This window comes from Lissotriton vulgaris, chromosome 6 (genome assembly GCF_964263255.1).
Source record: "Lissotriton vulgaris chromosome 6, aLisVul1.2, whole genome shotgun sequence".
NCBI classification, from domain to species: Eukaryota; Metazoa; Chordata; class Amphibia; order Caudata; family Salamandridae; genus Lissotriton; species Lissotriton vulgaris.
The window spans coordinates 200,404,160-200,421,675 of NC_141694.1; the positions used below are offsets into that span (position 1 = coordinate 200,404,160).

General features: G+C 51.9%; 1 protein-coding gene across 3 annotated transcripts in view; it reads right to left on the minus strand.

Moving 5' to 3' along the window:
- The window catches only part of PLA2G7 (phospholipase A2 group VII), a 345,622-nt gene that overhangs the window by 290,148 nt on the left and 37,958 nt on the right, over positions 1 to 17,516 (minus strand). Inside the window, exon 1 of one of the 3 annotated variants that reach the window (XM_086926242.1) lies at positions 685 to 1,197. The exons of the other annotated variants lie outside the window; for them this stretch is intronic. The gene's annotated coding sequence lies outside the window, so the exon portion shown is untranslated. Of the gene's footprint in view, positions 1 to 684; positions 1,198 to 17,516 lie in introns of those variants that run through there. 3 annotated transcript variants of the gene reach the window in all.

The window sequence follows — 17,516 nt, forward strand, 5'->3', positions numbered from 1 at the left end:
CATGCAATCTACAATATCAACAAATATGTTCCTGGGTCCCTTAGATTTAACAGGCCCTAGTCTTGCAGCTTAACCTTCATCCCACACCGAAATCCTCACCCCCACACCTGCACTTGTTTACTTCCCCCCTCCCCCATTAAAACACCCTTAAAACGCATATTTAAACAATAGAGAAAGCTGTGGAGCCAAAACAGACAGCTTCCAAGTAGAGAAGCAGAGTGTGTTAATGCTCCAAAATCTCGAGTATTGGTCTTGGAAAATACTAAGCACAATTCGTGAACACTTCCAAGTAACTCGGAGAATCCATTAACAATTGAGGGCTTCGACAATACATTGCTATAAGAACGGGCTCGCGCTAAACGATACCTGAATACTTGATAACAACGCGTGAAGGTTCTGCCATAAAGTATACTTCATTAATTACACTCACACCAACCATCAGTGTACTCAGAAAAACGAATCCAATTTAGACACACACACATTGACATTAGGATCAGGCAAGTTGAGGTAAAAGACTCATCTTGAATTAATTGCCAGTCACTTGTTTGAGTGGAAGACCGGTTGGGGCACTTTTTATGGAAAAACGAGACTGGCGTGTCTCTCCAAAACAGAAACTGACACGCTTGAACTAGAAACTAATAAAACCCGTGCAATAGCGAAAGTAAGATGAAAAAATGTTTTTACCTTAACTATCCTCAGCCCAAGGAGCTAGTCGGCGGTCGGTGTCTTCCAAGTACGGTGCATGCAGCACGGCTGTCCTAGCAGGCTGTTCGCCTTCCTCTTTACCCTGGGCGGCCGCACGGGTCTGTGCTGCTCCGCTGCCACCGGGAAACCCTTCCAGGCGAGGCGAGGTCCCGCGCCCCCCACCGGTGGACTCAGCGAGGGCGGAGCAAGCGGCGGGAGGGAGGAGTGACAGCAGCAGGCGGGGGTCAGTCTTTGACGGCGCACTGGGAGGAGCAGCACACTTCTTGCAGCCCGTCTTATTAGAGCCCAATTCTACCACCCCGACTGCGAGAGCAGTTAGTCGGAGCTCAGCGCGGTGTGTACGTGTGCAGCTGGGAATGGTTGGGGTGGGGTTGGTTGTCATGGTGACAGACCCCTCAGACCTGGGCCAGCCTCCTCCCTGCACGAGCCACGCTCAATGTCCGGGAGAGCTCGTGCTGCTGTGCAGCTCACCAGCAGTGCACCCCTGCGACTGGACTCTTGCCACACTTCCACCCGAGCCACCACAGAGCAAACGGCAACGCGCCTTGGCGCAATGCCCAGTTAACCAGTTGCAAATGGTCTTCTGGGTCCAGCAAGTAGTGCCAGCTGCACCGTTTCCAGCAGTGCACCCCTGCGACTAGACTCTTGCCACACTTCCACCCGAGCCACCACAGATCAAACGGCAACGCGCCTTGGCGCAATGCCCAGTTAACCAGTTGCAAATGGCCTTCTGGGTCCAGCAAGTAGTGCACCCCTGCGACTAGACTCTTGCCACACTTCCACCCGAGCCACCACAGATCAAACGGCAACGCGCCTTGGCGCAATGCCCAGTTAACCAGTTGCAAATGGCCTTCTGGGTCCAGCAAGTAGTGCCAGCTGCACCGTTTCCAGCAGTGCACCCCTGCGACTAGACTCTTGACACACTTCCACCCGAGCCACCACAGATCAAACGGCAACGCGCCTTGGCGCAATGCCCAGTTAACCAGTTGCAAATGGCCTTCTGGGTCCAGCAAGTAGTGCCAGCTGCACCGTTTCCAGCAGTGCACCCCTGCGACTAGACTCTTGACACACTTCCACCCGAGCCACCACAGATCAAACGGCAACGCGCCTTGGCGCAATGCCCAGTTAACCAGTTGCAAATGGCCTTCTGGGTCCAGCAAGTAGTGCCAGCTGCACCGTTTCCAGCAGTGCACCCCTGCGACTAGACTCTTGACACACTTCCACCCGAGCCACCACAGAGCAAACGGCAACGCGCCTTGGCGCAATGCCCAGTTAACCAGTTGCAAATGGCCTTCTGGGTCCAGCAAGTAGTGCCAGCTGCACCGTTTCCAGCAGTGCACCCCTGCGACTAGACTCTTGACACACTTCCACCCGAGCCACCACAGATCAAACGGCAACGCGCCTTGGCGCAATGCCCAGTTAACCAGTTGCAAATGGTCTTCTGGGTCCAGCAAGTAGTGCCAGCTGCACCGTTTCCAGCAGTGCACCCCTGCGACTAGACTCTTGCCACACTTCCACCCGAGCCACCACAGATCAAACGGCAACGCGCCTTGGCGCAATGCCCAGTTAACCAGTTGCAAATGGTCTTCTGGGTCCAGCAAGTAGTGCCAGCTGCACCGTTTCCAGCAGTGCACCCCTGCGACTAGACTCTTGCCACACTTCCACCCGAGCCACCACAGATCAAACGGCAACGCGCCTTGGCGCAATGCCCAGTTAACCAGTTGCAAATGGCCTTCTGGGTCCAGCAAGTAGTGCCAGCTGCACCGTTTCCAGCAGTGCACCCCTGCGACTAGACTCTTGCCACACTTCCACCCGAGCCACCACAGATCAAACGGCAACGCGCCTTGGCGCAATGCCCAGTTAACCAGTTGCAAATGGCCTTCTGGGTCCAGCAAGTAGTGCCAGCTGCACCGTTTCCAGCAGTGCACCCCTGCGACTAGACTCTTGACACACTTCCACCCGAGCCACCACAGATCAAACGGCAACGCGCCTTGGCGCAATGCCCAGTTAACCAGTTGCAAATGGCCTTCTGGGTCCAGCAAGTAGTGCCAGCTGCACCGTTTCCAGCAGTGCACCCCTGCGACTAGACTCTTGACACACTTCTACCCGAGCCACCACAGATCAAACGGCAACGCGCCTTGGCGCAATGCCCAGTTAACCAGTTGCAAATGGCCTTCTGGGTCCAGCAAGTAGTGCCAGCTGCACCGTTTCCAGCAGTGCACCCCTGCGACTAGACTCTTGACACACTTCCACCCGAGCCACCACAGATCAAACGGCAACGCGCCTTGGCGCAATGCCCAGTTAACCAGTTGCAAATGGTCTTCTGGGTCCAGCAAGTAGTGCCAGCTGCACCGTTTCCAGCAGTGCACCCCTGCGACTAGACTCTTGCCACACTTCCACCCGAGCCACCACAGATCAAACGGCAACGCGCCTTGGCGCAATGCCCAGTTAACCAGTTGCAAATGGTCTTCTGGGTCCAGCAAGTAGTGCCAGCTGCACCGTTTTCAGCAGTGCACCCCTGCGACTAGACTCTTGCCACACTTCCACCCGAGCCACCACAGATCAAACGGCAACGCGCCTTGGCGCAATGCCCAGTTAACCAGTTGCAAATGGTCTTCTGGGTCCAGCAAGTAGTGCCAGCTGCACCGTTTCCAGCAGTGCACCCCTGCGACTAGACTCTTGCCACACTTCCACCCGAGCCACCACAGATCAAACGGCAACGCGCCTTGGCGCAATGCCCAGTTAACCAGTTGCAAATGGTCTTCTGGGTCCAGCAAGTAGTGCCAGCTGCACCGTTTCCAGCAGTGCACCCCTGCGACTAGACTCTTGCCACACTTCCACCCGAGCCACCACAGATCAAACGGCAACGCGCCTTGGCGCAATGCCCAGTTAACCAGTTGCAAATGGTCTTCTGGGTCCAGCAAGTAGTGCCAGCTGCACCGTTTCCAGCAGTGCACCCCTGCGACTAGACTCTTGACACACTTCCTCCCGAGCCACCACAGATCAAACGGCAAAGCGCCTTGGCGCAATGCCCAGTTAACCAGTTGCAAATGGTCTTCTGGATCCAGCAAGTAGTGCCAGCTGCACCGTTTAGGCCTTTTTACAGCTGTGCTGCAAGTAGTGCCAGCTGCACCGTTTATGACTCCTTTCTCCGTGGGGACATTTCTGATTGAGTCAGGACTCTCGCTGCATTGGCTGCAACCTTGATATTATGGTTTCTGATTAGGATCCAATAGTGGTCTGCTGAGATTAAGGGCGTACAATCATAGCTGCCAAGGTTCCAGATTGGCACGTGTGACATTTCCATAATTTGGGTGCAATTATGAGTGACATTTCAAGGACTAGGAGTGACACTTTCTCACAAGCAAAGTCAAGCAATGAGGATGAGGGAAACCTATCATATATGTACTATAGCACATAAACAGGTAAGAGCTGTCAGGCAGTCCGTCAATCACAGAGAGAGAATCAATGAGAGAAGCACTCCAGAGACAGGGAGTTCAGTTACCTGCAGGTCTGTGGACTCATGCTGGGTGATAAAATAGGATGTGCACTGTTTTAAATAGTTTCTTGTGCATGTATTCACCAAGAATTACCTTTCAAATTATATTGCTAAACGATTCTAATGCAGGTCCGATTTCCAGTGCTACATGATTGTAAATGCAAAAGCAGAAGAGCTAATAAAATATAACACAGACCTTGATTTTAACGAATTTAAGAAACAGTCACTGTACTTGGGACTTCTAGCCAGGAAAAACACCAACCTTTCCCTCTCAAAGCTCGAGGTTAGCACATCTCACTATCCACGTCACAATATCAAGAAAAAAATAATCTTACCATTCGTCCAGGTATGCATGTCAAATGCCTGCTCAAGAGTCTCCTGGACACGCAGCAGATTGGTTCCGGGCTCCTATAACTTGTTTAAACAATGCTGGCTCTGCACGCTCTGTAATTGCAACTCTGGTCTACAGCTCAGAGCTGGCTGAAGGCAGGCTGTAGCCACCGCGGGCCGTGGCAATTCAAGTTGCCCCCCAGTCCAGCCTCCACTCCAGTGAAAGCCGTCCAGGCCGCTGTCTCTGGTCTAGACAGCTGGCTGAAGGCAGGCAGTCACAGCCAGGCCTGAACCACCTTGGGCCATGGTAATTAGTTGGCCCCCAGGCCTGCCTCCAGTGAATGCCGGGTCAAGCCCATTGTACTGTCCTGACACCTGTGAGTCCCGGGCAGGACCGTCCAGTCTTCGGCTGCCGTTAGCTATTGAATTAAAGGGGGGGGGGGGGGCAGCTGATAGCACAAGGCGACCCAGGCCTGTGCGAGCTGCTGCAGGAAGCGCTGCGAGGGTCACAGCCGGGTGCCATCATTACTGTACTTCGCTCCGGCCGTGATTGGTAGCGCTCAGGCCACGGTTATTTGTAGCGCTGCGGCGGCGCGACCACGTTATTAGTGGATGTAAGGATGAAGCAAGCCTGGTAATACTCCTGAGGTGGCAAAAGCGCGGTAAAAAGTTTCACCGGGGGTCGGGGAACTTTCGGGAAAACAGTGAAGGGAGTGCATAGTGTTAAGACCAAACACTGACTAAACACTGGCCAAGGTGCCGTATAGGAGGTCTGCGAGAGCTGAAATTATTAGCGGCAAAATGTTCCGAATTATCCTGCGCTCCCTCCATGATTATAGGCAGCCCACCCTCCGGCCATAAACTTACTAGCCAGCCCGGCCGCCTTTTTTAGCTAAGCTCTCTAAACTCCACGCGCTCCAGTAGTAGGAAGTGACATCCCCCGCGATGACGTCAGGCTGACAGACAGTGAGGGCCGCGTTGCGGGATTGGAAGCACCATGAAACATTGTAACAGCTTGAGTGAGGCTGCCAGCAGCGTTAGCTCAGCTCAGTACCTCAAGCCTGCTCTAGCGGCGCGCGAAAGTCACGGGCAAGACACTGTTTTATTTTTTTTTCAAAACTGGTTTTATTGAATCGCAGAAATAAACATCCACAGTGCTCCGAACCCCGGAGGGGCTGTGACTACAATCACGGTTCATGTTGTGCGATACATTTAATGAAAATACCCTCTACTCTCCACCCCACCCCACCCCCCCAACTACCCAACCTCCCCCCCCCCACCCCCTTCCTGCAACACTCCGTCTCTCCACCACTGTTATGGGTAAGTATACAATCATTCGTGGATATAATTGTGCCTCAACATGCCCACTACATCTGCCCTTCCTCGCCCCTTGGCGGCGGTGGGGGCTCCAGCCACAATCCCCTGTAGTCTGCCCATCTTTTCCATATTTTATAGTGTTTTGTGGGACAGCCTCTGGCCTCGAACACCGGCCGTTCCAGTCCCATGCAAAATTCCAGTCCTTTCCTCCACCCGGCTACTTTGGGAGCCTCGGGGTTCTTCCAGGCATGAGCCACATCATGTTTGGCCAGTGTTAGTCCCAGCAGCAGCAAGTGTCGCTTGTAAACATTCCCGCCCACCCCTTCAAGCACATGAAGCAGGCCAGATTTCGCCGTGCGAGGGAGCTCCCACCCCAGCACCTCCGACAAACAGTCCCACACCCCCTTCCAGAATCTCGCCAGGCCACTACATTCCCACACTGTATGCAAAAGGGTACCCAACTCATGACCACATCGAAAGCACGCCGGGGACTCAATCAGCCCTGCCTTCCACAATCTCTCTCTGGTATAATAAGCACGGTGCAGGTGTTTGAATTGTATTAGGCGTAAACGGACTGCTATTGCTGCTCCCCTGGGGGACTCAAGAGCCTCCCGCCAGTCCTCCTCTTCCAGCTCTCCCACATCCCGCTCCCAGCGATCTCTCAAGGGCTGTAGATCCGAGGAACAGTGTGTCACTGATGTTTGGTATATTTTGGATATCTTTTGATCCTCTAAATCCCCCATAAAGACTTTTGCCTCTATCGGGCTGAATTCGAGTAGTGTAGTCAAGCCCACTAGCGCGGGTGTCAGAGCGTGCCTAAACTGTAGATAACGAAAGAACTGGGTCCGGGGCATATTGAACTCTGCACTGAGGTCTTGAAAGGTTTTAAGCGTGGTGCCTCTGAGGACCTGGCCCAAAGTTGAAATACCTATCAGATCCCAGCTCCTAAATCCCGGAAGGGACATCAGGGCCGGGAGTTGCCCGTTATGCCAGAGCGGGGTCTCCCCAGTCAGCTTTCCCCACCATCCCATGCGGCGCAGTGCTTGCCGCCATACCTGGAACACCACTTGCGTTGCTCTAGGCAGTCTCTTTCTCAGCTGCGATGAGTATAATACCGTGTGCAGGGAGTCAGGTTCCATCAGGTATCGTTCTAGGGCATATGCCGGGTCCCCCCCGCCCCAGTACCACCAGTCATTCAGGACCACCAGATGTGAGGCCTGGTAATACGACAGGAGATCTGAGGTCGGCAGTCCCCCACAGTATGTGGACAGAAAGCAGGTCCGCAGTGCTACTCTCGCCGCGCCACCGGCCCACAAAAAACGACCGAGAGCCGAGTTGACCAGTCGGAACCAATGCGGCGGGATTGGGAATGGGTCGTTTTGTAATTGATACAGTAGTCTGGGAAGGGCAACCATCTTAAAAATGGCTGATCTACCGTAAATATTGAGAGGCATGCGGGACCAGCACTTCATTTCCTGTTGCACTTTGTCCCATACAGGAACCACGTTGCGCTCCCAGGCTATCGTCGGCATGGTTGTCAGGAACACTCCCAAATATTTAAGGCCCCGATCGCTCTCTGCAGTGTCGAGGCCCACGGCCCGATTTCGAAGTGGTCTCCCAATGTCCATAGGGTGGACTTCTGCAGTTTCAGGCAGAGTCCGGAAACTTTGCCGAAGATTCTCATGATGTCTAGGACCCGCGGCCCGGACCGGTTCACGTCTGTAAGAAAGAACAGGACATCATCCGCATATAGTGCGATTCTGTCCGACGGTCCCTCGTGCCACTCAAATCCCTTCATCTGTGCATCTATCCGGACCCATGCCGCCAGCGGCTCCATAGCTAGAGCGAACAAGTAAGGCGAGAGGGGGCACCCCTGCCGAGTGCCACGTCCTATCGGGAAGGCTGCCAACACCTCCCCCGCCACCCTCACTGAGGCCGTCAGACCGGTATAAAGAAGTCGGATATAAGACATAAAGTGGGGCCCTAGGTTAAGGCGCGGAAGAAGGGCAAACAAGTAGGTCCAACTCAGGGAATCAAAGGCCCTGTCAATATCAGCTAGTAGTAGTGCCGCCTGATCCCCAGTTTTACTCATCGCCTCCACAGCCACGTGGGCTCGTCTAATATTATGCCGCGTCGCCCTGCGGGGCATAAATCCGGCTTGATCCGGATGGACCAAATCTGATATGTAGGGGAGAAGGCGATTCGCGAGCGCTTTAGCAAGTATTTTGGCCTCAATGCTCAGAAGAGAAATTGGCCGATAGGACTCGTGGCGGTCTGGAGGCCGACCGGGTTTGCAAAATACAACTATTTCCGCATGTCTCCAGTCCGCCGGCAGAAGGCCCTCTTCTCGTGCTGCCTCCAGGGCGGCTTTGTAGTGTGACCCTAGTTGTAGGTGATACGCTTAAAAAATTCACTCGGGAAACCGTTGGGCCCGGGGGCCTTACCAGTATTGAGTTCCCCCAGTGCCGTGCCCAATTCATCGGCCGAAAGTGGGGCCTCAAGGAGCTCACGCACATCATCAGGAAGCGCGCAGGGTGGGAGATCAGTTATAAACTTATCAATGTCAAGTGCCGAGAGAGAGTCCCGCGGGGCGCATTGCATTGCAAAGTAGCCAGCGAAACTGTTCGCCAGGTCCCTTGGAGCTGAAATGGAGGCCCCGGTATCGTCTCTAAGGCCCGGCAGGTCCTGTGCCTGGAACACTTTTTGGCAGAGTCTATGGAGCATGGTGCTGGACTTGTCGCCCCATTGATAAATCCTACTTCTGGTCGCTAGCCAGATCTGGCGGACCTCGTCCAACTGGAGAGAAGCGTATGTCTGCTGCGCCAGTAAAAGTTGCCCTACGTCCTCTAGGCAATTCGCCACTCTACATTGAGTTTCCAGCTGCACCACCTCCGCTGCAGCCCGCACCAGTTCCTCCCGTCGTCTGCGACGCGCCGCCGCGCACCATGCTATATCTACCCCACGCAGCGTAGGTTTCATAGCCTCCCAAACTGTCCGCGTGTCAGAGACGTACCTAAGTTTTCTTCCCAGTACTGGGCGATAGCCACCTCTAGATGTTGCTGATACGCCTCCTGCTGCAAATGCCAGGTGGAAAGACGCCACCTGAATGGGCGTCTCTCCCTGTCTAAGGCAACTTCCACAACTACGGGGGAGTGATCCGAAAGTCCCCGCGGCAGGATAGCCGCCGAGACCACTCTGGTAATGACCGCGGCAGGAACAAAAATGTAGTCTAGTCTCGAAAACGAGCGGTGGACCGCCGAGACATACGTGAACTCCCTCTCATGTGTATGTAAATATCGCCATGCGTCTACCCAGTTCAGGCCACTCACCATGCCATGTAATCTAGTGGGGGTATCTACAGCAGGGTCCCCCCTGAGTCTGAGGCGATCAATTTGACACTGCATGACATCATTCCAGTCCCCCCCTATCACCGCAAGACTCTCCGGGATCTCGGCCCATACCGTGAAGAGTTTTTCAATCAGGGCCCATTGCAGCGGGGGTGGAGCATATACACTCCCAAGAACCACCGATTCTGAGCCCACCGTCCCCTGCACATAACGGCCCTGGGGGTCTATCCAGTGTTTAGTGTGTGTGTAGGCCAGTCTACGATGTATCAGCAAGGCCACCCCCCTGGAACCTCTCCCAAAGCCCGCATGGTAGACCTGATCATAGCCATATCTCTGTAAGCTCAGTGCTTTGTTACCCATGAGGTGTGTTTCTTGCAGCATCAGGACATCTACATTCACCTTCTTCCCTTGTCTCAACACCGCCCCCTGTTTGATCTTGTCCAGCATACCCCTCACATTCCAGCTCATCACTCTCATTAGGGCATCAAATTGCGCCCGCCTAGGGTTTTCAGCCCCAATCTAAACGCAGATGAATTCGTACAGCAGGTAGTAGGCTCAACAAGCGTGGACGCCACAACAGCATCATTCGAGACAATCGTGTGCAGGACAGCCCCCCCACTTCCCTCAGACCCCAACCACCCCTCGCCAACTGCAATCAACTTCCCACAACTCCCCCCCCGCCCCACTCCATACCTCAATGAACAATGAAGTATCTGTCGCGGTGTAGCGTGGCTCCTGCCCCCAACATGAGACAGACCGCCCACCCCACCAATGGACCCCCATCGCTACCCAAAACCCACTAACAAACTAGACCTAACAGAGGGGTCGAGTCCGCCCTCCCTATGCCGTCCCCCCACCGAGTCCCAAAACCACAAAGTTACTTGTACAAATGAAGTTCTTTTCTACGGTCCGCCATGGCTGTCCACATCAGGGGGGAGCGAACCATCTACCCTCAAATCTAGATGGAGCAATCACTTTCGCTGCGGTAGCTAAGACGCCGGATCCTGAGAGTCTGGAGCCCCAGTAGCTCCCGCTGCCTCACAGAGCGGCCGCTACCGCTCGGCCACCGCGACCTCGCGGCAGCCCGCCCAGTTGCCGATCTTGCCGTCAAACCAGCCGGTGTTGTGGAGCGGGGGTCCCCAGCAGTCTACCCGCCGGCCTTCTTCCCACGCACGCCCCGGGTACCTTCGCTGCAGCCGCCTCTGTGGTCCCGATGGTCAGAGACCGGCTCCTTCCTCCGCGGCACGCCGGCCGCGCCTCACTTCCGGTCCGCCCCTACAAAGCGAGAGCCCCGGCTCCACTCGTGGCCGCAGGCCGCACCGCTCCAGGGCCCAAATCACCGCACAGCAATGCACCTCCGCCCCCAAACGATCACCACTGCTCCGCAGCAAGGTCCGGTGAGCGAATTCGTCGGTTCGGGCTCTTCGAGATGAGGGAAGCGGGGGATATATACAGGATATCGGATCGGCAGGACGGAGCTCACTCAAGCTGCGTCCGCCATGATCGCCGCCTTGGCCACGCCGCCCCAAGACACTGTTTTATTAAGTCTGTTTTATACCATGCTTTCGATGACAGCCACCACACAGCATATGCGTGACAATGCATTTCAGTGCGGTAATGCAGAGTACCACACTGAAATGCATTAGTGTCACACCCCATGCGTGATACTTGGCAGGACTGTACAATGCGGTCGGTGCCGAATGTGCTTATGTTTCAGGCTGATGCTAAGTACAGTGATCACCAATAGTCACTAGGTGTTCGTTTGTGATCTGCTTTTCTTTGACAAATTGTGCATTGTGATGGTTTTGACAGTGATCCAGTTGGTCTTATCATATTCAATCATTTCACGTGTAAATATTATCTTGTGCCAGTTGGTTTCATTCACACCTAGATGAAGGGCCCAACAAATACCCACCTCTCTTTCCGGACAATACAATAGTTCAGTTTCCCACTCCCGACGCCTGGAATATGTGCCCCCTTTTAATCCTTATTCCTCTCATCACCACCGCTCTCCTAGTAACACCAGTCTCATACCCCCCCCGCACTCTTTCTCTCGTTCCCAACTCTCGAGTTAAGGATGGAATTAACTGCTACAAAATCATCTATCCTCCTGGCCAAACTAAAGCTTCAGTGAAACGATTGAAGCATAAGACTATTGAAAGTTTCCCTTTTTGTTGACCAATTTTACAATTGTCGTTCTGGGAGGCGCAAAAATGATTTAATTTTCTTCACGCACGACACCCATTCTTGGTCCTCCAGCTTATTTAATTCCCTTAACGTCATCTCCTCCTCCTCTATCCCTCATGGGAAACAACTAAAGATTTCCCCCTCTGCGTATTTCTATGGCTCCCTCACCATCTCAATCTATAATAACGGTACTGTCTTGATCCAAGGCAAAGACAACTGTCTCTCTCTCTCTTTGACCACCTCTTCCCCTCCCTACTCCCCTCCTCTGCGACCAGGTTTTCCCCTGACTCTCCATCTAGCTCCACCCTTTACTCCCTTTCTACTCCTCTGACCTCCCTACACTCCAATAGGCTGTACCCTCGGGAGGCTCAGGTCAGCCCTCTTCCCTCCCCCTCCCTTGTGCCCTCCTCCCCTTTTCCTCCCACTTCACAGTTTGCCCCCCCCCTTCGTCACGTCAGCCTTACCACTAGGTAATACGCTCCTCGTCCAATCTGCACCGTCCCGGTACCCCAATCTCATTTCGTCCCCCCTATTCCTATCTGTTACTCCCTTTTTTAGTCCACCCCTCCGCCAACCTCCTCCCCCAGCAATCTTTCCTTATGCTCCCCTCATTCCTCCCTCTCCCCCTCCTCTCTACCCCCTCCTCCCCTCTCTTCTTTCCCTGATTTCTTCACAATCCCATTGCATCTCCCTCCTCCCCCCCACTCCGCCATCAATGCTGTGCTGCCCCCCTTACCCACCTGGTAACCCTTTCCATCTCCCCCCATCAGGCCCAGCAGAACCATCTCCTTTCGTCAACTTCCTCTTCTCCCAACCCCCCCCACTCTACCAGATGCCGGTTCCCTCACAGCCACCTCTCCTAGCCAACAGGACCTCTCCAACCACCTCCCCTGGAGGACTGTGAGGTGTCATAGGAGTGTAGGAGGTTTGGGGGGAAAAGCCCCCAAACCTCCTACACTCCTATGACACCTCACAGTCCTCCCCTCTCCTTCTTCCCCACCTTCTTGTTCCGCACCCATCTCCTCATAAACATGTCCTAAATTCCATTCCTTCGTGCAACGCCACCAAAGACAACTCTCCCTTCACCTCTGATACGCCAACCCCCGCTCCCAACCTCCACCTTTCCCCACCTTTGAACCCTATACCTCAACTCTCCTCCTGTCCTCTCACCTCTCCGTGCCTCCCACCACCTATATCACCCCCTCCTTTTGCCATCGAAACACCCAACCCTCCGTGCTCTGCCCTACTCTCTCTTGAAAATAAGCTATGCTCTCTTATCACCTCAATTTCCCAGCTTGTATCTTCCATTTCACTTTTAAGCTCTAAGATTTCAACTTTCCCATTCACCTCAACTCCTTTGGAAAACTCTCACCTTCCCACGAGATGCACCTCGCCCCCTCACCCCATCATAGCCAAGCATATCCTGTCGTCTGCAAACATCGCTCACTCACACATGCCCTTGAACGCCACCCTTCTTCAACCAGCATCTCCGAGTAACCCAACGACCTACTCTATTCCAACCATCTCCTCTGTCAGAACCAAGCATCCACCTAAACCCTCCCGTGCACCGTCATATAGGTATAATATCCCTATCACCCTTCTTAGCCCAAGTGCCCCTGTCACCAAAATAGTCTCGACAGAACTGCGCTGCCTACTCCACAACTGCAGATCTGCAATAAAACACAAACTCGAAATCTCTGATACCATCATCCTTCACAATATTGACCTGTTCTTCCTAACAGAGACCTGGTTCAACAATACCTCTCACTCTATGTTTGATCTCCTTCTACCCACAGGCTATTCTATTTTCAGGAATGACAGACCTATCAAAGTTGGGGGAGGTGTTGCAGTCATCTTTAGAAACTCCCTTCAACTCAAGGCTTTTCCCATCAGCGCCTTCCGCACTTTTGAATGTCTATCTCTTGAGCTTCAACTACACCACCGCTCACCCCTCAGATTCCATGTCATATACCGCCCACCTGGCAGCAGCCCTTCATTAATGGAGGAACTCACTGACTTCATCAGCGACCAATACGCACTAAGTGACAATCAGACCTTCGTGCGTGACTTCATTCTCCACTGGGGCTCCCTGCATGACTCTTACGCGAACTTGCTGGCCACCATCCTCTCTACAAACGATCTTATCCAACACTGCACAGAATCAACACACTCTAAGGGCTCAATCCTGGACCTTGTTATTTCTAAAGCAGGCATGCTTTCTATAGCTACCCCTATTCACGTAGACTGGTCTGACCACCTCCTCATTCCATTCTCTCTTCACCTAGCACACTCTATAACTCTTGGCCAACCTAAGAGGGCTACCTCCTGGTTCCGTGACGCTAAAAATATTGACACTGTTTCCCTCTGTGAATCAGCTTTGCTGTCACTTCCAAGGCTAGACCCGAACCTAGATGTTGACGATCTCACCTCACAATGCCTCTCAGTCCTTGCAGTCGAAATCAATAGCGTCGCTCCTCTCCAAAGGAAAAAGAAAAGGCCCATTCCCTCAGCACCCTGGTTCAACAAATCCCTATATGAAGAAAGGAAGCACCTAAGACTCCTGGAGAAACAATGGAGGCAAGCACCCTCCACCGATATTTGGCTACGCTTCGTTCAGCAAGATCCAAGAACCACAAGCACATCTTCCTGGGGAAAGCATCACACTTCAGAACCCTCCTTGACTCAGCCAAAAATAGACCCAAAAAACTATTTGATCTCATCAAGAATACTAACTACGCTCCCCCAACCTCCAAATTGGAGGATTCTACAAAGAAAGCTGCTGATTTCGCTGTATTCTTTGACGAAAAAGTGAAACCACTTGTGGTTCAGGTCGCTCATCCTACCCCTCCAGAGGAGTGCAAATCACTAGCCATTTGGCAGAACTTCGACCCCATCTCTGAAGATCTCCTCCTCAAGTGCATCCTCGAAACAAAGCCCTCCAACCACTCGCTCGACTCCATCCCTAGTGCCATTGCCATTGACTTCTATACCCATTCTCTTCCCTATTGGACCACTCTGGTCAACCTCTCAATCTGTCAAGGCTCCCTTCCTGTTCCTTTCAAAACTGGGTAGGCCACCCCTCTGCTTAAAAAACCCACTGCGGATGGGAATGACCTCAACAACTTCCGCCCTATCACTAACCTACCCTTTCTTGCGAAGATCACAGAAAGATGTGTTGCGAAACAACTCTCTCGTCATATCAAGGACAATGATCTTCTTGACAATTTTCGGTCCGGCTTCATCCAAAACTGCAGCACTGAAACTGCCCTGCTGCAAGTGATCGATGACGCGCTGCGAATACTAGACTCGGGGGGGGGTCTCGTCTTCTAATTCTCCTTGGCCTTTCGGCATCATTTGACACTGTCAATCACAACACCCTCCTCAACACTCTTCAACAGAGAATGGGCATGGAGGGCACTGTGCTTAAATGGTTTGCTTCTTTCCTTTCTGATAGATCCCAAATGATCAAACTAGCGGACAGTCTTTCATCTCCTTCGGCGGTGGGTCAAGGTGTTCCCCAAGGCTCTATTCTTGCACCCACATTGTTTAATCTCTATTTGGAACCTCTGGGAAATCTCCTAAGTAAATCTGGGGTCAACTATCATCTCTACGCAGACGACTCTCAAATCTACCTCAAGGTTGCCTCCATTCACGATCTCTCCGTCCTAAGCTCTACCCTCAACTCCATTCAAAACTGGATGTCAACACATCAACTGATTCTGAATACCTCCAAAACTGAATTCCTCCTCCTCTCCTCCTCACTTTCTCCTCTCCCGGTTCAATCATGGATGGACCAGATGAATCTGCTGAACAATAAACCCATCATTGTTGACAGCGCAAAATCCCTTGGTGTCATACTCGACACAAAAATCAATCTACTCTCCCATATTAATTCAATTGCAAAGTCTGCCCGATACCAACTGCGCCTTCTTTGGGGGATTCGTCGCTTCTTCCCGGAGCATGACCTTAAAACCCTGGTCCAATCGCTGGTCCTCTCCAGACTGGACTACTGCAATTCTCTTCTGACTGGCCTCCCCAAATCCCACCTGTCCCCCCTTAAGTCTGTTCTCCATTCAGCAGCTCGTTTCATTTTTGGGGCCAAAAGAAGCGACCACATCACTCCCATGCTATCCACCCTCCGCTGGCTTCCCATCGAGGCTAGAGCTATCTACAAGACAGCCTGCATCACCCACAAAGCCTTGCACTCCTCCTCTCCGCGCTAACTGGCGAATAAACTGAAACTCTCTGGGGGCTCTAGACCATCACGAAATGCGGAAAATCTACTGCTTGAACCTCCCACTTTCAAGAAGGAAAGATCGATGGCCCAATCCTTTTCAGGCTGCACAGTGAGAATCTGGAACTCACTTCCGCCTCAGCTCCGAACCACCACCTCCTCCCAGGCATTCAAATCTGACCTCGAAGTTCTCCTCCTCCTTCAAAGACACTTCCAAATGTAATCCATGCCCTCTCTATTATCTGAAGGAAACCCTTCCATTATAGAAAATCTACTAACTTGACTATGGAAGTGTCTTCCCAGTGTGTTCTTGTGGTTTGAGAGTCTGCCATTTTTTGCAGTATTATCCTTCTACCTGTGTTTTGTACTCGTGTGTAACATGCACCCGTCACTTTCTCTTGTAACACACTGTTTTCTACCTCTTACATTTGGTTGTTTTCGATACCTGCACAAGGGCCACCAGTGCCTACGTAACGTTTGTTCTTGTGCTTGAGTGTCCTCCATATATTGCAGTGTTATACCTCTATGTTTATTTTGTTCGCTTTTGTAACCGGCACACGTCACTTTTTCCTCCTGTAATGCACCGTTTGCTACCTCTTGTATTTTGTTGGCTCACGATTGTCACTGTTGTAATGCACCGTTTGCTACCTCTTGTATTTTGTTGGCACACAATTGTCATTTTTGCTTCATTTAATGTAACGTTTGCTTTTGTATTTTGCTCACTTGTAATGTTCTCATGTATCAGTTATGTTCCTACTGTGAAGCGCTCTGACACCTTCGGGTAAAGTCCACGCTATATAAAAACGCATAAATAAATAAATAAATCCCCTTGTATCCCTCCCACCCTCCCTTGGTCCTGTGACTACGTCCCCCCTCCGACCCCACTTAATGAAACTCTGCTCTCCTGGTTTTTTGGGTCTTCACCTGAGAAAATCTACTATGTATATAGAGATAACTCTAACCACTAGTATATGTAGTAGACCTGTATTCTCTACCATTCCCATGAGAGTCTTAGAGTATATCCATTCAGGGCATGACTGGGAACCACAACCGGCCCTGGGGGGTTGGAGGTGCCGCCAAGCTCTTTGCCGGGGCTGGTTTTCAGCCGATTTTGGTACAGGGCTGATTTTGCAGCAAAACGGCCCTGTAATAAAAACGCCCCCCAGGGGCCCAAAACCGGCCCCCACCCATGCGGCGCACCGGGGGATTGCCCGGTGCCCGCTATAGCCAGTCCGGCCTGTATCCATTTGTATCTCTACCTTGTGTGACTCTACAACTAGTACATTTGCCATTTTTTTCTGTTTTTATCTTTTATGTAACTCATGTAATCCAAAGTCCTTAGGTATCGCAACTGGTTCTTATGTAAAGCGCTCTGACACCTTCGGGTAATGTTCACGCTATATAAAATCGAATTAATTAAATAAATAAATAAAAAGCCTATGGATTGAAATCCTTATGACGAGGGCTGCAAACACAAAGAATTAGCTTTGACTTACGTTTTTTCAGTATCAGTGGCTTACTCCTGACTAGCCAGAGTAAGCCAGGAGTACTAATGACTAAGGCAGAAGTCAGCCAGCCATACTACAACAAGAAGACACCTACATATATTGAAATGTTTGCTAGGAATTTGTTTCGACCAGTTTTACGTTTCATAGTGGACATTGCAATATTGCAAATCTTTGCCATGTAAATCGGGCAACAAACATAATGTTAAACTATCATAACATCTCTTCAAAAAGTGTATTTCTTTAACATTCGTTTGACCATGGTGCATCAGATCACCATATCACTGAATTCAAAGGCATTTATTAAGAATGCTCCTTTTAAAACATCTTCAGAAACATTTATGCCCGCCACCTATTAGTGAACTAAAAGCTAAGTCAATTTTCATGTGCAC